The sequence below is a fragment of the Pantherophis guttatus genome, chromosome 2, assembly GCF_059756535.1.
Source record: "Pantherophis guttatus breed Tessera chromosome 2, ASM5975653v1, whole genome shotgun sequence".
Classification (NCBI taxonomy): Eukaryota; Metazoa; Chordata; class Lepidosauria; order Squamata; family Colubridae; genus Pantherophis; species Pantherophis guttatus.
In genome coordinates, this window is record NC_142064.1 from 39,926,303 (window position 1) to 39,946,239 (window position 19,937).

Genomic DNA, 19,937 nt, shown 5'->3' on the forward strand with positions numbered 1-19,937 from the left:
GCTTGGACTAACCACAGCCTGGCAAGGTCTGAGGAAGGACATTTAATATTTTAAGGAATTAATGGCTCAATGTTAATAAACATGATCCAGTTTATTTCAGTCCTTGTGTCTCCTTTAATGTCTTTCTGCTTTGTTATCAGTTCTACAAATTCTAAATTAGCCAGCAACCCAACATTTCCTGAAAATATCAGCCTACCACTTCACCAGAACAAGTGATGAGGGAGTTTTCAAGAGGAGCCAAACTTTCCTTTGACACGTCATTATACCCAGTTATCATAAACAACTGCTATGCCATGTTACATGGGTAAGTCAATGGACATTCTTTCTATCATGCCAAATTTGGCATCCTAGAAGAACAAAGGAAAAGAGTTCACTTTTTAAACAAGCTTTTGAAAGTTTTTAATATTTTCCATCTTGGGCTAGCATTATTTCTTTACTGGGTTTTTTACTACTGGTTTTCCATGGGATGATTTCTGCTGATTAATTTGGAAGCTTCTGTGCTCCAGTCCTTATCCCACTATGACTGTCCTAAGAAAGGAAGAATAATTCAAAGATCAATAATTGTAAAATCTGTAGAGATTTTAGATATTTCGTAGAGTTAATATCTTTTTAAAAAGTCTACAATACCTGCTAATTTCATCCATTCAAATGAAAATAAAGCAGTTGCAAACATTTATATGTTCACTCATTATAATTTTTATATATATATTTAAAGTAAGCAGTTTAAATCAAATCAGAACTTGGACTGAATGATACCTTCTTTAAATCTCACAATTCTAACTCAGTCAAATTAAAACTGATTCACATATGTCATATCTTCATGATTAATGTGACATTCATACCAGAATGTTCCATATACTTCCTTGGATGGCCAAGGATGGGATGTTTACTAGACAATCAATCATTACCCAAACTACTCTGTGAGTTGGCCAATCCCTTATTGTCCTTGTCACTTTCTGTAGGTGTCCATCCATTACTCTATCTAAGGTTGTTCGGGTTATTGGAGTGAACAATATTATCTCCCTTCCTCCACAGTAAGATAAGAGTATTTTTAATGATTTAATCTACTCCAAAAACCATGTACCTTTGATAAATATACTACAAATTCATTGGAAGCTAACTGTTTGACTGAATATACATCAGAGAACAAGAATTTCAAATAGATTTTTTTGAATCTAACCAAAAGCTATAAACCTGAATTGGGTTAAATGCATAGGAGCTGAAAACTCACAGAAAACTCAAGGGGGAAAAGGCCACCCACATTTAGGGCAAAAACACCCCAAACCCAGGGAACTGAGAAAATGCTTAACTCAAGCATTTAATCAGTAGAGAATGGCAAAAATTGTTATTTCATGCAAAGAAGGAATCAAATATAAAATACTCAGGTGGAAAGATATGTAATAGTGATTTATTTAGACCATTTAGCTTATAAATATAAATCTTTGAATAAGACAAAAGACCTTCTAATATCCAGCAATTGTTTTTTAAAAAAAGAATAAACCATTCAAATTCTAAACATCCTGATTGCTTTTCTGAGTAAACAAATTTCAGTTATTTAGCAGCTTATTTCCTGATAAAAAGTTATAGAATTGCTCCTCGGGTGGTTCCAACATATTTGATTAGATACTTAGATAAAGTGAAGCTGGAGAGTTAGACTGCTGTTTTGTTATTTTTAAATAAAAAATGTATGTTTAAAAGTTTACTGATATCTGCTTCTAATAAGCATAAAGCCTTGAAAACTGTGGTTGTTAATATATGGGGCAGAAATGCATGCCTGCTTATTTAAAATAATATTTCATTCCCAAAATTATTGTTCAGGAGAAAGTAGTACCTAACTCATAGAATGCCCACTCCAAAAAAGGAAAGAAAAACAATTACGGGAAGAAAATAAGTTTTAGCAATAAATATAACATCTGACATGGACAAACCTTTTGCCATGTTTTCTATGTTTTGATTATATTGGTATCAGTGTGAAATTCTAGTTCAGTAGACCCTTCCAAAGCCTTTAGGACCATTTTCCCAATTACTTTGGGTCCTTTTTTGTTAGTTTCTCATTTGACTAACTTAGCAATCAGTGGAGGCACTTATGCATGACAGTTAAATGCTATATCCTCTCCCATCAGGGTACTTCTGTAGATTGCGAAGAACTTGGATTGGGCAATCTCCAAATTTCCACCAGCCTTCCACCTCAGTCAGTTTTGGAAATCAGTTGACCAAGAGGAAAGAAATGTGGAGATGTGTGAGTTGACATCTTTTTCTTGCAGTAGAAAAGAATATCTGAAAAAAATCTAGAGGCGACAAGTATAGTTTCACCTCAGTCTTAGAAATGAGTCAATTTCTCTTGCTTCATGAAACAGCTTTGACAGGGTGCTATATTCAAAGTTGCACATACTACTTACCTATGTATCTCTTATACAGGATTGCAGCTTTTGTCTTTCCTCATAGAATTTGATTTTGAAATTAAACCCCCCAAAACTGGCATTTCTAAGGTGTACATATACAAACTAGATTTTTTAAAGGGCTCATTTATCAGAATCTTTAATGTATTAGTGATATGATTCTGTGGCAGAAAGCAAAACAATCTAAGCAATATTGATAACTAAATAGAAAAGGCATCACCTAGATTTCACCAATAACAGAATTTGAATATCAATAGACCAAAGTAATGAAGAGAGAATATAAGCCATTGATCTCATGCTGAAAAGTTAGCTAAGAAAAAAGTTTTCTTAAAACCATAGAAAGACCACATTGGTGATAAAATAATAAGGAACATGCACTATTGGGAAACTGCCAGCTAAGCTAAGTGTATGTCAAGTACAGGCTTAGCTTATCTAGTTGTTGCCAAGGGAAGACAAGTAGTCTGGGCAGATTCTTATAATTTAGATAGAGAATGATAAAGTTGCTTACTTCAGCTATTTACGAGTGGCTCTGATTGCTTGTGTCTGACATGTACTGAGTTTTAACATTAGATAAGTTATGCATTTATAAAATCAGTTTAAGGACAACTCTGTTTAGTTTAGAGCATATACTTCTAACTAATTATAGGTACAGGATTACAACCAGATAAGGCATACTAAACCATAAACTCCTAGTGCCAAGTCTCCTAATTACTGCTACTATCTTGGTACTGGTATATATAGGTAGTTCTTGCCTAATGTCTGCCTTGTTTAGTGGCCATTTGAAGGTATGATGTCACTGAAAAAATAACTTTGCAATCAGTCCTTGCAGTTACAACCATCACAGCATCCCCACCATTACATGCTCACCAACTGCCTGCTAGTTGGTATTCACAGATGTGCTCTGGCAATCTTTTTCCTGTTTTTCCTACACAGTGGCTATTGCAGTCATTACACTGTCTGTTCTAGATGACGCTTGCTTTTTTTCCTCTGGGGCTGCTGGATCTTTTGGCTTACTTAGGACGTTTTGGAGGACTTCAGTAGGTTTGTGTGCCACACTGGTGTCATGTGGTTGTAACAGTGGTTTCCAAGATTTTATTTTTAATGTATGGCAGTGTTATCCTTTTCACAGCTTGGAATGGTTGTGCTATAGTGCCTTGAGTTTGAAGAAGTTCTGTATGTATCCATTTTGTTGGAAGATGTTATATATATATAAAGTTTATTGTCATTGTACGTATATACACAGTATACTCATGCAACAAAATTCACGTAATGCCCAGAAACCCAACACACGACAATCCCCTGACACACACACACCAAAAATTCCCCACCCCTAAACCACCCAAGCAGCCACACAGCAGACCAAGCAATGCTGTCCAACAGCTCACTGATGGTGGCCCTTTAGTTCATTATTGAGTGCAATTATAGCTCTGGGATAAAACTATTCAGAAGACGTGTGGTCCGAGTTTTAATTGTTCTGTATCTTCTGCCAGAAGGTAACAGTCCAAAAAGATTGTAAGCAGGATGGGAAGAATCTTGCAACTTCTTCAAACAGCGAGATGAGAAGATGTCACCCAGGGCTGGTAGCTGGAGCCTGCTGATATAGATAATCTGTTTTCTTTTTCTGATGTTCAGGATTACTGCAGTGTGTTTGTGCTCATCTAAATAATATTCTTACACAGGTTCTCTTGTGGGAAGTTGAGTTGATACTTTGGTAGTGGAGCATCTGGTTGGTGTGGGCAGTTTTACAATAGACTTGTGTTTCTAATTTGCTGTCAGTGCCTCTGCTGATGAGGATATCCAGGAAGGATAGCATGCTATTATTTTCTTCTTCCCTGGTTAAGTTTATTCCTTTGAAGATGTTAATTGACGGCTTGGTGTGTGTTCTCTAGTTGGTCCTTTCTTAGAATGACAAAGGTGTCATCTGTAAACCAGGTTCATAATTTGGTTGTATGCAGTGGTGGGATTCAAATAATTTAACAATTGGTTCTCTGCCCTAATGATTTCTTCCAGCAACCAGTTCACCAAGCTACTCAGAAAGCTAACAACCGGTTTTCCCAAAGTGGTGCGAACTGGCTGAATCCCACCACTGGTTGTATGTATGGGACTAAACTATGGATCTCAGGTGTTGCATTACAGTTTCTGCTATTAATCCTTAGAGTTGTGGAAAATATGACTTGAGAAAGTGAGGGAGTATATAGGTGAGAATGGCTGGGAGATATCCTACAGAATTCATTAAGATAGTCTTACTACTTCATTGCCCAGCCTATATTGTGTGAGTTATCTACTCATTCTGAATCAATTCCTTGAATTATCTGTGGTGTGTGTACTTGATTCATCAAGAAAAAGTTGTTTTAAAATTTACAATTCTAATTACAGGGTTACTGCAAACTTTTCTTATCTCTTCTGCCTGTACATGGAACATTTAATTATATAATTGAACATTTGAGGCATCTTCAGATGAGTGATCATTAAATTAGACACAACATTTATTTTCTATCGGTACTTGTAAGCACATATTTATTCCTCCTTTTTGTTTTGTTTTGCTTATACTTTATCTTTTCCCCAGTCTGAATGAATAATATTGTAAGCAATCACATAATCATATGCTGTATACACTTCAAATTAATCTTATGATCATAATTTCCTTTGCAAATATAAATATCTGCATAAACAACATTCAAGTAGATTTATATAGAGTGGAGAAATGTAGCCTAAATGTTACTGATTGCTTTGAACCTGTAGTTTGGACCTTTAAAAGCTGAGAAGTATAAATATATAACTGATCTTTTTTTTTTTTACTATACATATATTTATATGGGTACAAGTGTAGTCAAGAGAAAGAAAAGTAAAACTTTATAAAATTATTTGTTTTCTAAACTGCTTTTCAAGTTTAATCTGTAGAGTTCTGCAGTATGACTGATCTTATTAATCCAAATATAGTATTATAATATAGTTAAATTACTATATAATAATTATATATGTCATTAAATCAATGATGGTAATAGAGACCACCTAGACAAATGGCTATTGTGTATGTCTCATTATAGGTGACTGCGAAGACCTCTCAGGGAAGTATTTATGGTCTGTGGCCAGCTGTTGAGTGAATGGTGAGTTTTAATTGAATCTCACAGCCTCAGTGGTTGCCTGTCTAGGTGGCCTCTATTGCCATCTCACAACACAATCATTAGAGCTCCTTAGATCAACTAGAGCAACAAGCTCCTTTGGAAAGCAGCATATCTGGGACACAATGCAGCATGTGATCTGGACAAGAAGAGCAATAATTGGTGTTAGATCGGCGCAGGGAAAGCAAGACGCGACCAGCTCTGGTCCAGTTCAGTACTTTATTCAAGCACAGGAAAAAGACGAGCGGCTGGGCTGCCGGAGCTCCTTTTATACGCTCCGGCAGACTCAGCCGCCCACTGACAGTTATTTGAATCTCCCGCCGGAGGATTAGCCAATCCCCGGCGGGTGCCCATATAAGGACATAACACTCCTCCCCCCTTAGTCTGAAAAATGTCCATCACAGTTAATATACGTTACGAAGTCACGCAAGTAGGCGGGGCGCCTGCTTGCCCGAGATGACCTGCGCAGTTCAGTCTGAGCTTCGCCGCCGGCCTGTGCAGGCGAAGCTCCTGTCCTTCCCGGCTCCCCGGTGGGGGTGGCCGGGGCTCCGGCCGTCGAGTGTGCGGGATCCGTCCCAGCACCTCCGGCCGCAACATCTGGAAGTTCGTGCTGGAGTCGCTGGTCCTTCCCTCGCCTGGAGAATCTGGAACCTCGCGGCTGGACATCGTTGCTGTCCGGTGGGTGCCGTCCGGAACCCGGTAAGTCCATTGGTGTCTCATTGGGCTCCCGTGGCTCCCGTCGCTGTCGCTGTCCCGTGTGGTCGACCTCGCCGGGGTGGTGTTCATCTCCGCGGCTGGGTTGGAGCTGGTTGGCTTCGCAGGGTTGGTGCTGGCCGACCTCGCTGGGGTGGTGCTGTTCGACCTGGTCTGGGTGGTGTGCGCCTTCCTTGCTGGAGTGGTGCTAGTCGACCTTGCAGGGTTGGTGTTGGTCGACCCGGTCTGGATGCTGGTTGGGGTCTCCCTTGCCGGTCGGTCGCTGGCCGGCTTGGGTTGCGTGTTGTGCGCCTCCCCCGTGTGGTTGTCCCCGGTCTACTTGCCTGGAGCATTGGTCTCCCTGGCAGGGCCGTTGTTGGTCCTCGTCGCTGGAGGGGTGCGATCCTCCCTCCCTGGGTGGGTCCCGGTCTACCCCTTGACTGTTGTGGCGGTCCCCCTCCATGGAGTGGCGGATGCCCACCTTGCCGGGTTGGGGATGCCATCCCTCTTGTGACAGGTCCCGGTCTACCGCTCTGGATCGCCGATGGGTGAGTGCATGGGGATGTGCTTGGCCGGCCTCGTCGGGGTGTCGGTGGCCTGCCTCGCCTGGGTGTTGTAGGCCTGCCTCGTCGGGGTGTTGTAGGCCTACCTCGCCGGGGTGCTGTAGGTCTGCTCCGCCGGGGTGTTGCAGGCCTACCTCGTCGGGGTGTTGTAGGCCTACCTCGTCGGGGTGTGGCAGGCCTACCTCGTCAGGCTGGTTTCCTTCCGATCCCCTCCACCTTTTCCGAAGCTGGTCGATGTGCCGTCTACAGACCTGTCCATCTTCCAGCTCGACTCGGTAGGACTTCGGGCCGGTTGTGCTTTCTATTCTCCCCTTTAGCCACTTCGGAGAGCCGTTGAAGTTAAGCGCAAACACCAGGTCTCCTATGGTGAAGGCGCGGAGCGGCCGGCTGGCCGTTGCTGTCACTTCAGGGTTATACTGGGGGTGCAGCCGGTCCAGGGGTGACCTCAGGCATCTGCCCATCAGTAGCTCGGCTGGGCTCTTCTTGGTGGTGGCATGCGGGGTGATGTGTTGTGTAAGGAGGAAGTTGTCGATCCTCTCTTGCCAGTCGCCCGGACCCATCTTGGTGAGCGTCTCCTTGGTGAGTCTCACCATGCGTTCCGCTTGACCGTTTCCGGCTGGCCTGTAAAATGCGGTGAGGGCGTGGCGGATGCCCTGTCCCGCCAGGAACTCTTCCATGGCCTTGGATGTTAACTGTGGGCCATTGTCAGAGACTAGGACATCCGGCAGCCCGTGTGTTGCGAATAGGCGCCTGAGTGCCCTGATGGTGGCTTCGGAAGTGGTAGATGCCATGGGGATGACCTCTAGCCACTTGGAGAAAGCGTCCACAACGATTAAGAGGTAGTGCCCCTGCATTGGACCCGCGAAGTCAATATGGATCCGTGCCCATGGGCTGCTGGGCATCTCCCACTCTGACACTGGGGCTTGGGCGGGGGCGGGACGTACCTCTTGGCACGGGTCACATCTGGCGACCCACTCTTCAATGTCCTTGTCCAGGGATGGCCACCAGACGTAACTCCGTGCCAGTCCTTTCATCCTTACAATGCCCGGGTGTCCGTTGTGGAGCGTCTCGAGCGTCTTCTTCTGTAAAGCGCTGGGAATCAGCACCCGGTCTCCCCATAGGATACAGCCTTTCATGGTGGACAGCTCCTGTTGCTTCCGTGCGAAAGGGCTGAACTTTTCTGCCGGTTTTTCTGCTGGCCAGCCTCGCAGGACCCAGGATCTCACTTGCCTGGGTATGGGGTCCCTCTGGGTATGGGTGGCCACATCTGCTGACGTCACTGGGCAGTCTCTGTCGGCGTCGATGTGGAGGAGGCTTATGGTGGGTGCGGGGTCTTCTACTGGCTCTTTGGATGGGCACCTACTCAGGGCATCTGCGTTCCCGATGGTTTTGCCGGGCTTATGAATGAGTTTGTATGAATACCCGGCAAGGAAGATGGCCCAGCGTGTCATCCTGGGCGACATGTAGCCGGGTGTGGGTTTGTCACCCGCTAATAGTCCCAAGAGTGGCTTATGGTCCGTGATGACCGTGAAGTTCCGGCCATATAGGTACTCATGGAAACGTCTGACTCCAGCCACAATGGCCAAGGCTTCCTTGTCCAGCTGGCTGTAATTCCTCTCGGTGCTGGACATCGTTTTAGAGAAGTAGGCGATGGGTGCCTCTGATCCGTTGGGGAGCTGGTGGCTGAGGACTGCGCCAATCCCATATGGTGAAGCGTCGCAGGTCAGCAGCAGAGGAAGCGTCTCATGGTACTGGATCAGCACGCTGTCGGAGGATAGGAGTCTCTTGATGGTTTTGAAGGCGTTTTCTTCCTCTGTTCCCCATCTCCACGGGACCGCTTTACCCAGCAATCGATGGAGTGGCTCAGCGGCTGTTGCCTTCTGTTTGAGGAACACCGCATAAAAATTTAGCAATCCCAAAAATGCCTGAAGCTCGGCTTTGTTTTTGGGGGCTGGAGCTTCGTGGATTGCCCTGACTTTAGCTTTGGTGGGGTGGATGCCGGTGCCATCTATGAGATAGCCCAGGAACTCGACCTCCTGGACTCCAATGATGCATTTGTCCCTCCTTACTCTCAAACCCTTCTCCTTGAAGCGCTGCAAAACTTGTTTAAGTCGCTCAAGCAGCTGGGTTTTTGAGTGCCCGGAGATCAACACATCATCAAAGTACGGCACCACCCCTGGAATGCCTTGGAGAAGGCGTTCCATCATTGATTGAAAAATGCCTGGGGCTGCGCTGACTCCGAATTGGAGGCGGTTGCACTTAAATGCGCCCCTATGGGTGACAATCGTTTGCGCCTCCGCAGTTTTTTCATCCACTGGCAATTGCTGGTAAGCCTGGGCCAGGTCCAGTTTTGCAAATATTGTCCCACTCCCAAGTGAATGCAGCAGATGTTGCACCACTGGGACTGGGTATGCGCTCTGCGACAGGGCCTTATTAATCGAACATTTATAGTCGGCGCAGATGCGCACAGATCCATCATGCTTCATGGGGGTCACAATGGGTGTCTCCCATGCTGCATGATCGATTGGTTCCAACACGCCCTGGGCTATCAGCTTATCTAGCTGAGCATCTACTTTGGGCCTCAGGGCAAACGGAACTCTGCGGGGCTTAAGCCTAATGGGGGTAATTGTCTTATCAAGATTAAAGGAAATGGGCTTCCCCACAAATTTCCCCAGTTTACCGTCGAAGACTTCCTTGAACTCTTCGAGGAGGGTGTCGAGTTCGTCCTGACGAATTTGGTTAACCCCTACTATTCCGAGCCCTAGTGGCTTGAACCACTCCATGCCTAGCAGGGTTGGGCGGTCGTGCTCGACGATGGTGATGGGGAGGTTGCCTTGGAATTCTTGGTAAGACACGTGGAGCGAGGCTCTTCCCAGGACTCCGATGTGGTTTCCTCCGAAATCCACCAGCCTGGAGCGCAGGGGTCTCAGGTCTCTCTTGCGGACGTCTGGCTTGATGCGTTTTAAGTTTTTCCAGTCCATGATTGAGTAGATGGAGCCAGAGTCTACTTCCATGGAGCATGGGGTCCCTTCGAGCAGCACGGTCGCGTGGCACTTGGTGGCGGTGTCGGCGTCGTCGGAGAGGTGTATTGTGGTTTGGTGTACTGCTCTCCTCCGGTTCCCGTCGCTCTCACCCCGTCTGGATTGGTAGGAGGATCGTTTGGATGCCCTCGCGTTGTCCTCCCGGTTTTCGCGAGGGCGGTGGCTGGAGGGCTCTGGGGCTGGTTCCTCAGCTCTGCACGCCTCTGCAATGTGCCCTCTCCTGTTGCAACGCCGGCAGGTTGCGTCTCTCCATTTGCAGCTGGCTCTGGCGTGGTCCCCTCTGCAGCTGGCACAGCGCTCCCCCTTGTAACTTTTTTGGGCGGTTTCCCGCCTTGGGGGTCTGGATACCTTGTGTACGGTGGATTCCTCCTCCGACTCTGATCCCGCTGTGGAATCCTCAGTTGATGATTGCGTTGTGGAGCGAATCTTGTGGATTCCCTTTGCTCTGCTTACTGCGGCGGCCGCTCTCTCCGAGATTTCGGATGCGGTGGCTTCCTCCACCACATCCTTGAGCACGAGTTTCTTCCTGCTCAGGAATTTCTTTTGCAGGCCTCTGTCCCTCATGCCGAAGACCACATGGTCAGCGATGGCATTGTCCACATGATCGAACTCACAGCTGGCTGCGATTTGGCGCAGGGCAGCCACGAATTCTTTGACGGTCTCACCTTCCTTTTGATCCCTCTGATGGAAGGTGAAACGGTTCGCCACTGGTGTTCCAGTTGGGGCATAGTGTTCTTCCAGGATCTGTAGCAGGTCCGTCCATGGCACTTCTTCGATGTCTCGTGGTGCGACGAGATCGATTGCCATATCGAGGACTTCGGATCCACAGTTAGCCAAGAAGATGCCCTTTTTCCGGTCATCATCGGCATCCCTGATGTTGTTTCCTCTCAGGTATTGCCGAAATTTGACCACGTAGGATTTCCACTTGTCCTTCCCTGGGCGGAAAGGAGCAAGGGCTGGCAAAGTGACTTCAGCTGATGCCATGCCTCTGGAAATCCCTACAAGGTGACTCAGTTCTCAGTGACTTAGCTCTCTGAGGTTGGCTTGTGCCACGAGGTTCGTCGCTTGGTTCAGTTCCTTCGTCGCCAGTGTTAGATCGGCGCAGGGAAAGCAAGACGCGACCAGCTCTGGTCCAGTTCAGTACTTTATTCAAGCACAGGAAAAAGACGAGCGGCTGGGCTGCCGGAGCTCCTTTTATACGCTCCGGCAGACTCAGCCGCCCACTGACAGTTATTTGAATCTCCCGCCGGAGGATTAGCCAATCCCCGGCGGGTGCCCATATAAGGACATAACAATTGGAAATCTCAATTTTCTTCCTTGCCTATTTTAGTTGCTCAAAGCTCAACTTTGTTCTATATAGTGTTGGGTTGGTCTTGAGCTGTCATGGTGCAGTGGTTAGAATGCTGTATTGCAGGCTAACTTTGTCCGTAGCCAGAAGTTGGATCCTGAACGGCTTTAGGTTGACTCAGTCTTCTATCCTTCTGTAAAATGAGGATCCAGATTGTTGAGAGCAATATGGTGATATTGTAAACCCCTCAGAGAGTGCTGTGAAGCACTATGGTGTGGTATATAAGTCTAAGTGCTACTGCTATTGTTTGTCATGCCGAGGCACAATAAAAGCATCTTTGTCTTCTATCATTCATATGCCATGTCATTATTTGTCCAGTCATAACCACTCATGGGTAGCAGACAGAGAGGGACATGATAATTGTCGCTCTGAATTGGCTGTTTTTCATCTTTTGTTGACCTTGAGGTAGAATTTTCTATAGATGATGATTAGGAAAACATTTGAAATTGAGAAGAAGCAACCATGCTGCACTGTTATATTAATATATCAAGATAAAAGACATACAATAAATCAAAAGCTGCCTGTCATCTCTAATTTTTGATTCATTCATTATTCTCTTTTTCACTTGACAGTTCATTGTCTTTTCATTTGTGATGCATAAAATAAAAACAAAAGCACCTGGGAAGTAGCCTTTGGCCACAATGCCTGAAAGCATGAAACAAATGGAAAAACAAAAATTAAGGTATTTATTTTCCATGCCCTCTTCTATTCCATTACCATAAGAAGGTTTTGGGTTGTTTCCTCATCACTAAGCGACTTTCCTTGCTCAAAGCAAATATCAGGGCAAACAAGAAATGTGATTGCAGAACAAAAAGTAAAAAGTATTTGATTTCAGATTAATGTAGTATGTACATACATACATACATACATACATACATACATACATCAATGTAAAATGAAATAAACAAAATGTTTAAAAGTTATGATGTTTATGTAGTTACTTACCAAGCCTATGTAAATTATATTAAAGTAACCAAAATATAAAAATATATTAAAGTAACCAAAAACCCAAGGCATGTCAGAATTTTTGAGCACCCCTAATGTTCAGAAATTGAAACTTAAAAAATTTGACATGTCCTAAATGCCTATATATGCATATGTATATAGAGTGTGTGTGTGAGAGAGTGAGTACATATACATGGAGAGAGAGAGTGAAAGAGAGAGGGGGGGGAGAGAGAGAGGGAGAGAGAGATTGGTGTGAACATCTGTGTGTAAACTAATACAAATGATAATGAGCTGATATTACAATGTGTGCTTAATTTGAAAACAGAAAGAAGCATACAGTCATAGCTAAAGAACTAATCAATGTAACTATTTTAAAGTGGAAAGATGGGTCGTTTGCTAGCAGAACGGCATCAGGAAAAAGTTCAAAATGGTCCCAAAGGGAGAGGTAGTAAATATTTTACTCACAAACTCATTAAATGAAAGGCATTTGAAAGCTGTGAAAACCAGCATTTTTGGGGTCCTGGGGTCTCATCTCTGGGCAGCAGAAGGAGCAGAAAGCAATGGGGACCTTCTACCTCTGCTGAGAGACCAGCTGCTTAGAGCTCTGCCATACTGCTGCCTAACCAGCATTCATTCCAGCAGGTTACAAGAACTGATTTTCATCCCAGCTGGTCACTAAAATAAAAGCAACTTTGAGAACTGATATCATGATGCTTTATTTTCATCTCCTCTCTTCCTATTTCTTCTTTCTTTCTTGTCATCATGAGAGTATGAGTTTCAGATTGTCTAAAATTCTTTGAGATTGTTAGCAGGACAGTAGAAATGTTCTCACCTGATATTTCAAACCTACTTTGAGAGAAGTTTTCTAATTAAAAGAGTTTCTGTCAGCATCATAGGACCTTTACTGTTGTGAGCTCACTATTCCAAACTTCTTTTGTTCTTTCTTCCCCTCTCTCTTAAAGGACTTAAAAGTGATTAAAGACTCTTTCTAAGAAAGATAAATGGTTATAAAATGGAGGAATATTATATTTTTAAATATTGAAGAATAATGATTGCAGTACGGTCACGCATAACTTTTGTGTGCCTAAATTGGTTGTAAGATTATGTTTTATTACCTCAATATTTAAAACTATTGTCAATATAAAATTGAGTAGTATAATAATTCATTGGGTACCTGGTTGACAGGCTTCGACATGAAAATTTCACATTTGTTATTTTTAGGTGAAAAGGCCTAGTTAGCTTAATATTTATTAGCTGTCTAGATAATATTTTTAATATATGCTGATACCACAGTCTCTTTTTGTTGAAGGCTACGTAATTTATATTTATTGTTAACTGAAAAACAATGGATTTCATCCATAGTTCTACAAAAGCAAAAAATATTATGGATTCTACCCCCCTTCCCCTTAAAAATGATTTCTGAGGATGTAGCTTGTTTTTATTGTAGCACTGCAGGTGCAATTGTACTTTCAATTCTATTGCACAAATTATGTGTGAACATACAGTGAATAAAATTGATTCATTCCATCTTGGTAATTTCACAGGACAACTAGTCATACATGTAGATTACCACAAAGATTTCTGTCTGGGATTGCTTTAAAAACAGCTTGGAAGTTAAATGATCCTGACTCTTGCTGTGATTCATGTGATCAGAGTACGTAATACCTAAATAGGCACAGACAATATTTGTTGGCCAGGATTTGCAGCTAACACGTAGGGTTTCCTAACAGGGTAATTAGGAAATGAATAGAATCATTCCTTTGAATGGAATTGTATCACTTATATAACAGAATGGGCATTATTTTGGGAGGGGATATTGCATTTTATTTTTTTAAGTTAAAATCAATCTTAAGGTGTCCAGTCCAATTTTAAGGTGTTCCATCTCTGAATGGTAAGAAAACAGAAATGTTTTTGCCAGGCCATAGCTAAAAAGAAATTTGGTTACATGTGGTTCTGGGACCAAGGATTGCTTTTTCTGATCCAGAGATTAATTTCATCCCAGAAGGATTAAATTGACAGACCCCTTTAGATCCAATGTTACCACTTTATAAACTTTTTTTTAAGTTTTATGTTCTAAAATAGCCCTTTTGATTGAAATAGTACAGATACATACATAACTGCTATTTTCAAACTTTATTATTCTATCCCCTGATTGTTCCCTAGAATCATTTACATTGTCAATGTTATTGTGAATGCTGTTTTTTTTTTTTTACATGTTCTTATTCATAAATTGTAATTTTATAGGCTGGAGAAGAACGTTAGAATGAATTCTAACCTACTACAACAATTAGCCATAAAGGATGGAACATAAAACTGAAAGAATCAAAAGTCTATTAAAATGAAAACACTCCATGATAGTAAAATTATTAGTCCACAAATCACTTATTTTGCCAAACGTTACACCAATTCACAGAAATATTCAAGCAATTTGAGATTAATTATAGTCTATTTCGGGAATGAAGAACATTGTGCTCTCCAATATACTGTTGAACTCCAATCCCCATGGGTTTCAACATTGTTACAAATTGTGGGGATTATAAGAGTTGTAGTCCAACTACATTTGGATACCCACAGATTCCTGATCTAGAACTCATAAGCAAAGGAAAAGTTTCATAAAGGGATTCTTTAAAATATTACTTACATATATTACAATCGCTCTGCTTTAGTGAGATTTTTTTTCCCCTATCCATCAACTTTTTTTCTGACCATTTTTATTCTTTCAATAAAAAATGAAGCATAAATTCAAAAAGAATCCTTGGCAGTTAATGAGCTGCCTCATTTCCTTGAAAAGTAATTGCTACCAGAACTCTCTTCTCTGGCTAATTGAAATGATCAAAGGGGAAATTAGTGTTCGTGCAACATTCTAATCCTGCTTAAAACTCCAACCACATGCTCATGGAGAATTAGACAGAAAATGTCTCAATTGTTTTACAAACCTTAAAAGTGGAGGAGTTCAGATTTCTCAGTAAAAGAGCTACTGATTAAGACAGAAAGGAAGTATAGAGGAAATATGAGCCAATTGATCAAAGTAAATTTTACAGGATGTTCAAATATGTTATGGATTTATTTTAAAGGATGGGATATATATATATAAAACTTACAGAATAAACATGCATTGCAGTGAAACAGTTTTTTAGTGAATGAAAGAAACAAAGTCTTGACAGTGGACCTGTGGCCAAACAACACAAAGAAAATTATTCTTACTTTCCTGAGAATTTAAGAACACTCTTTCAAGGGAACATCATAAACATTAGGAAAGTTGTACTGATCTTCTCAAGAAAACAGTATAGTCCAAGTTAGCCTATCTGAAATCTTCTATCTTCATACCTATAGTGAACAGGCACATCAGAGAACAGCTCATTCCATGTTCACTGAAAGCCAGCCCACTCCAGATTCATTAATCCAGGGGTGGGCTTCAAAAATTTTAGCAAGAGGTTCTCTGCCCAGTTGCTGGGTGGGTGTGGCCATGGTGGGCGTGGCCTAGTCAGCCTCCTGCACCATGGTGGGATGGGGCATTTTTGCCCTCCCTGGGCTCCAGAGGCTTTCCTTGAGCCTCTGGGAGACAAAAACAGCCTCCCCAGCGGACTTCCAAAAGCCCTCTGGAGGCTGGAAATGGGCCCAGCCTTCCCAAACTTCCATTAGGCCCATTTTTCACTCTCCCTGAGCCTCCGTGCATGCCCTGCACTTACCTGCATCCAAAACGGGCCACGTGGGGACTCCTAGGAGAGGTGGGGTGGGTGGGACGGGGGCCAGCCAGGAGTGGGATTTGGGAGTTCTCTGAACTGCACAGAATCTTAGCTAGAGATTCTCCTGAACCCATGCAAATCCCCCATGCAAGCCCACCCCTGCATTAACCCCCAATAGGGCATCTACATCTTCGCAAAGAAAACTGCAGCTTGTATACACACAGATTTCCGTCTCACAGTTCACCCCTTGCTATAGAAAAAAAAAAATATTTTAACAGGCAGACAGAAATTAGGTGCCAAGGTTGGTTTAACTCCTCTGTGTGACGTTTTGAACCAAGGGATATAATTGTGTTCCACTGATTGAATCTAGAGTTCTCATAACTAAGAAATGACCTTACTTACCTCCAGATTCTACGATCTAGTAGTTCTCCAGCAGTGTGGGAGCCTTTAGGCAGGGTTTTATGTGTTGCCTATATCTCTATCAAGAGTCAAAAATATAATACTAAGATGGTATATTCAACGTCTGGATTATCCACAAAATGAAATTATAATTATGTATAATAACAGTGTATTCGTATCAATAGCCTGTAACTATAACTGATGGTTCATTTAGTCAAAGATGGATACATTCAACATGCATTTGGATTAAGTCTGTTCATTACACAAAGGTTCTTTTTTAGGTTATATTAGGTCATATTTACAATCTCCTGTTTTGCTGGGACTATTCTTAAAGCTGTAGAGAAATTACAGTTAAAGACTGTCAAAGAAGGATTTGAGATGCACATTGGACAGTGGAAATAGCTAACACCATCCAGAAATCCAGAAAAATAAAACAGTCCAAGGAACACTAGGAAGAAAATATTAGCTGGAAGGGAAATTGGAAAGTATGCTGTCATAGACTTTGTTAATAGCTACTTTCCCACATATTTTGCTACCTTTTATTATTATTTATATAAATGACAGATTACATGACTGATTATTCCATCAATATAACTCTTCCTGCGGATCAAAACCATCAGCTTACTCATTTGTCTGGAAAGGCTGTGACGTTAGTAGTAAGTCTTTTCTGCCCCACATCAAATATGAGGTGAATTTGTACTCAGCTTTCATTAGGATATTTCTTTAAAGGTCTTTCATAAAATTTTGAAGTTCTACCTGGATTTCTCTTGAATTAAACTGTATCATATTGTAGATTGTTTACTATAATTCTGCTTTTGAGTGCTTTTCATGTTGGTAATGTTCTTTCTGACATTTGCTTTTATTGGTTTGAGCATTTTTAAAATCATTGTATCTATTATGTATGTCACCTTGAAAGGACCTCAATCTTAAATGCAGTCTAAAAATAAATAAGATAAATAAAAAAATTTTTTTACATACAATTGAATTTAGAGGGTCAGTTTTTATATTCAGAAACAAAACTTTTTGTGTCTCACTAACCAAGAACATCTTTAAGCAAAGTTGATTTTAAAACAACTAAAATTACATAGTTTATTGTTAGAGATGACCAATATAGTACTATGTTGTAAAAGAGGAGAAAAAAAGATTCCTACAATCTTAGTGTTTCCTACGTTTAGTGGCAAGCAAAATGTTGTGTTTTTACTGCCTTGTACAGATAACAATATTTTCAAGCTTGTTCCACTGTTTTGGGCTGACTGTGCAAACTAGATTCTCACTATAAACTAGGTATAGCAGAAGCAACTGGTTGTTCTCTTTAAATATTAGAAACAGGGAATTAGAAACTGGGGATCCCAACTTGATTTTTCTGGGGTGATGTCATATTTTAGAACCACATCAACTCATCTTTATCTTTACTTTAAATCAACACATTTACTTACCAATAATGATAAATGTTTCATTTTATGTTGATGCACAAGGAGACCCATACTTGATGCAAAATAAAATTTCCTCTCCCTCCCACTTTTTAGAGAAGAAACACTGCAGTTTACATGACAGTAGACCAAACAAGCTTTGTTGGTAACTTCTTCCATATCTTCTTCCAAAACTTCTTTTTGAACTAGGCAGTAGGAAACAAGTTACGTTCTGATATAACAGCAAATTTAAATCTGACTCTGAAATCTAAATGCCATTCCTATATGCCTACTAGAAAGGAAGGAGATGGCCAGCTAAATCAAATGGGGGGGGAGGGTTTGGGAGGAATTATTAATGGGATATCCTGAAAGCATAAAGAATCCTCCAAATATCCGACCATTCCAAATGCCTGATTAAAAAAACTAACAAACTGTATTATTTCTACCCAGATTAAACAAAACACAACAATACATGAGCACACAATAGATACAAACTTAAAGTGAACCACTCCAAACTCGATTGCAGAAAATACGACTTGAACAACAGAGTGGTCAATGCCTGGAATGCACTACCTGACTCTGTGGTTTCATCCCAACCCCCTCCCCCCCCCAAATTTTAACCTTAGACTGGCTACTGTTGACCTCACCCCGTTCCTAAGAGCTCTGTAAGGGGCGTGGATAAGGCTGAAGAGATTGTAAAAAAATGCTTTTAAAAGTCTCTGACGATCAGGCAACTCAGCTGGGATCGTCAGAGGCTTTTAAAAGCATTTTTTTTCTACAACTTCTTCGGCCGAAGAGATTGCAGAAAAAAAATGCTTTTAAAAGCCTCTGACGATCCCAGTTGAGCCACGTGATCATCAGAGATTTTTTTTTTTTTACTTTTAAATGCATTTTTTTGGCCGAAGAGGTTGTAGAAAAAATGCTTTTAAAATTTAAAAAAACAGCCTCTGATGATCGCGCGGTTCAGCTGGGCATGGGGGGGGGAGCAGAGATTTTTCTCCGAACCACCTGCCACTATTGTTACTGGATCAGGAGATCTGGTTCGAACCAGGAGCATTTCACCCCGGGAGGGAACCAACCTAGAACTAAAATAAATTCCCTGACAGTGAGAACAATTAATCAGTGAAATGACATTCCTCCAGAAGTTATGGGTGCTTTATCACTGGAGGTTTTTAAGAAGAGATTGGACAACCATCTGTCTGAAATGGTATAGGGTTTCCGGCTTGAGCAGGGAGTTGGACTATAAGAACTCCAATGTCCCTTCCAATTCTGTTATTCTGTAGGGTGAGGAGATGTTCTTCTTTGGACCCTCACAGAATCCATTTTCTATTTATATATAATTCACTAGGAAGGTAGGTTGCAGGTGGGAAGGATGTGGGGACATGTGGATGGTCTGGCAGACCCCAAAGCATATGAAAACCATATAAAATAATAAAAAGATACTATTACTCTTGGAATACAGGTAGCTCTCAATTTACAACCATCAAAACTCAGGTGCTTGGCAACCAGCATATTGTTATGCTGACTGCAACCTCCTGGGGTCAGCCTTCCCAGCTGGCTTCTGACAAGTAAAATCAATGGGGGAAAGCAGAGACAGATTCAATTAATGACTGCATGATTGACTCAACTACTACCAGTGATTCACTTAACAACTGGCCAAAAAAACAGGTTATAAAATGGGACATGAGTCACTTAACCATCACCTTGCTTAGTAACAGAGATTTTGATCCCAATTGTGGTCATAAATCGAGGACTACATGTATGGCATCATGTTAAATATTATCTTCCATTATAAAAAAATGGGAGGCAGCAGGATCACCAGCAGTCCTGATTCTGATCCTTGTTCTTTTGTTCATTTGCTGCTGGGAAAATGAAAAGAGGGTCTGAGGAGATGAAAAAATTATATTGATATAGACTATTATCTTCAACTGCAATTTTTTTTAAAAAATCTGTATATATGACGTTACCATGGCAAACAATATTTCTTCAGCGGAAAGTCTGCTGCTAAAATCTTTCACTTGTTTGAGACAAACATCAATGACCTAGGAGAGAGAAATAGAAAAATTACAAATTCTAAGAATCAGAAATGCTTTGTGAACAATCTTGTTTTTTCTGACCAGATCTTTGATTAAGATTTATCTGTTCGCTAATTCTAATTTTATCCTTCAAAGTAGATATGTTTTCCTATATCCTCTCCTTGATTCTGCTGTTAATTGACCATTGATTAATGTGTTCAAATCCAAAGACAAACACTTTCAAATAGCCAAGATCAATGTGTATATGTAATGAGGCAAACAATCCATTTGGAACATAAAAACAATAAGGGTATTGC

General features: G+C 41.8%; 1 long non-coding RNA gene across 1 annotated transcript; it reads right to left on the minus strand.

Moving 5' to 3' along the window:
- Window positions 1-485: 485 nt before the first annotated feature.
- On the minus strand, window positions 486-19,648 carry LOC117679315 (uncharacterized). The gene is made up of 3 exons (XR_009622255.1): window positions 19,573-19,648; window positions 17,633-17,811; window positions 486-528 (listed from the first exon to the last, which is right to left on the minus strand). It is a non-coding gene; the product is annotated as an uncharacterized LOC117679315 (long non-coding RNA).
- Window positions 19,649-19,937: the final 289 nt, after the last annotated feature.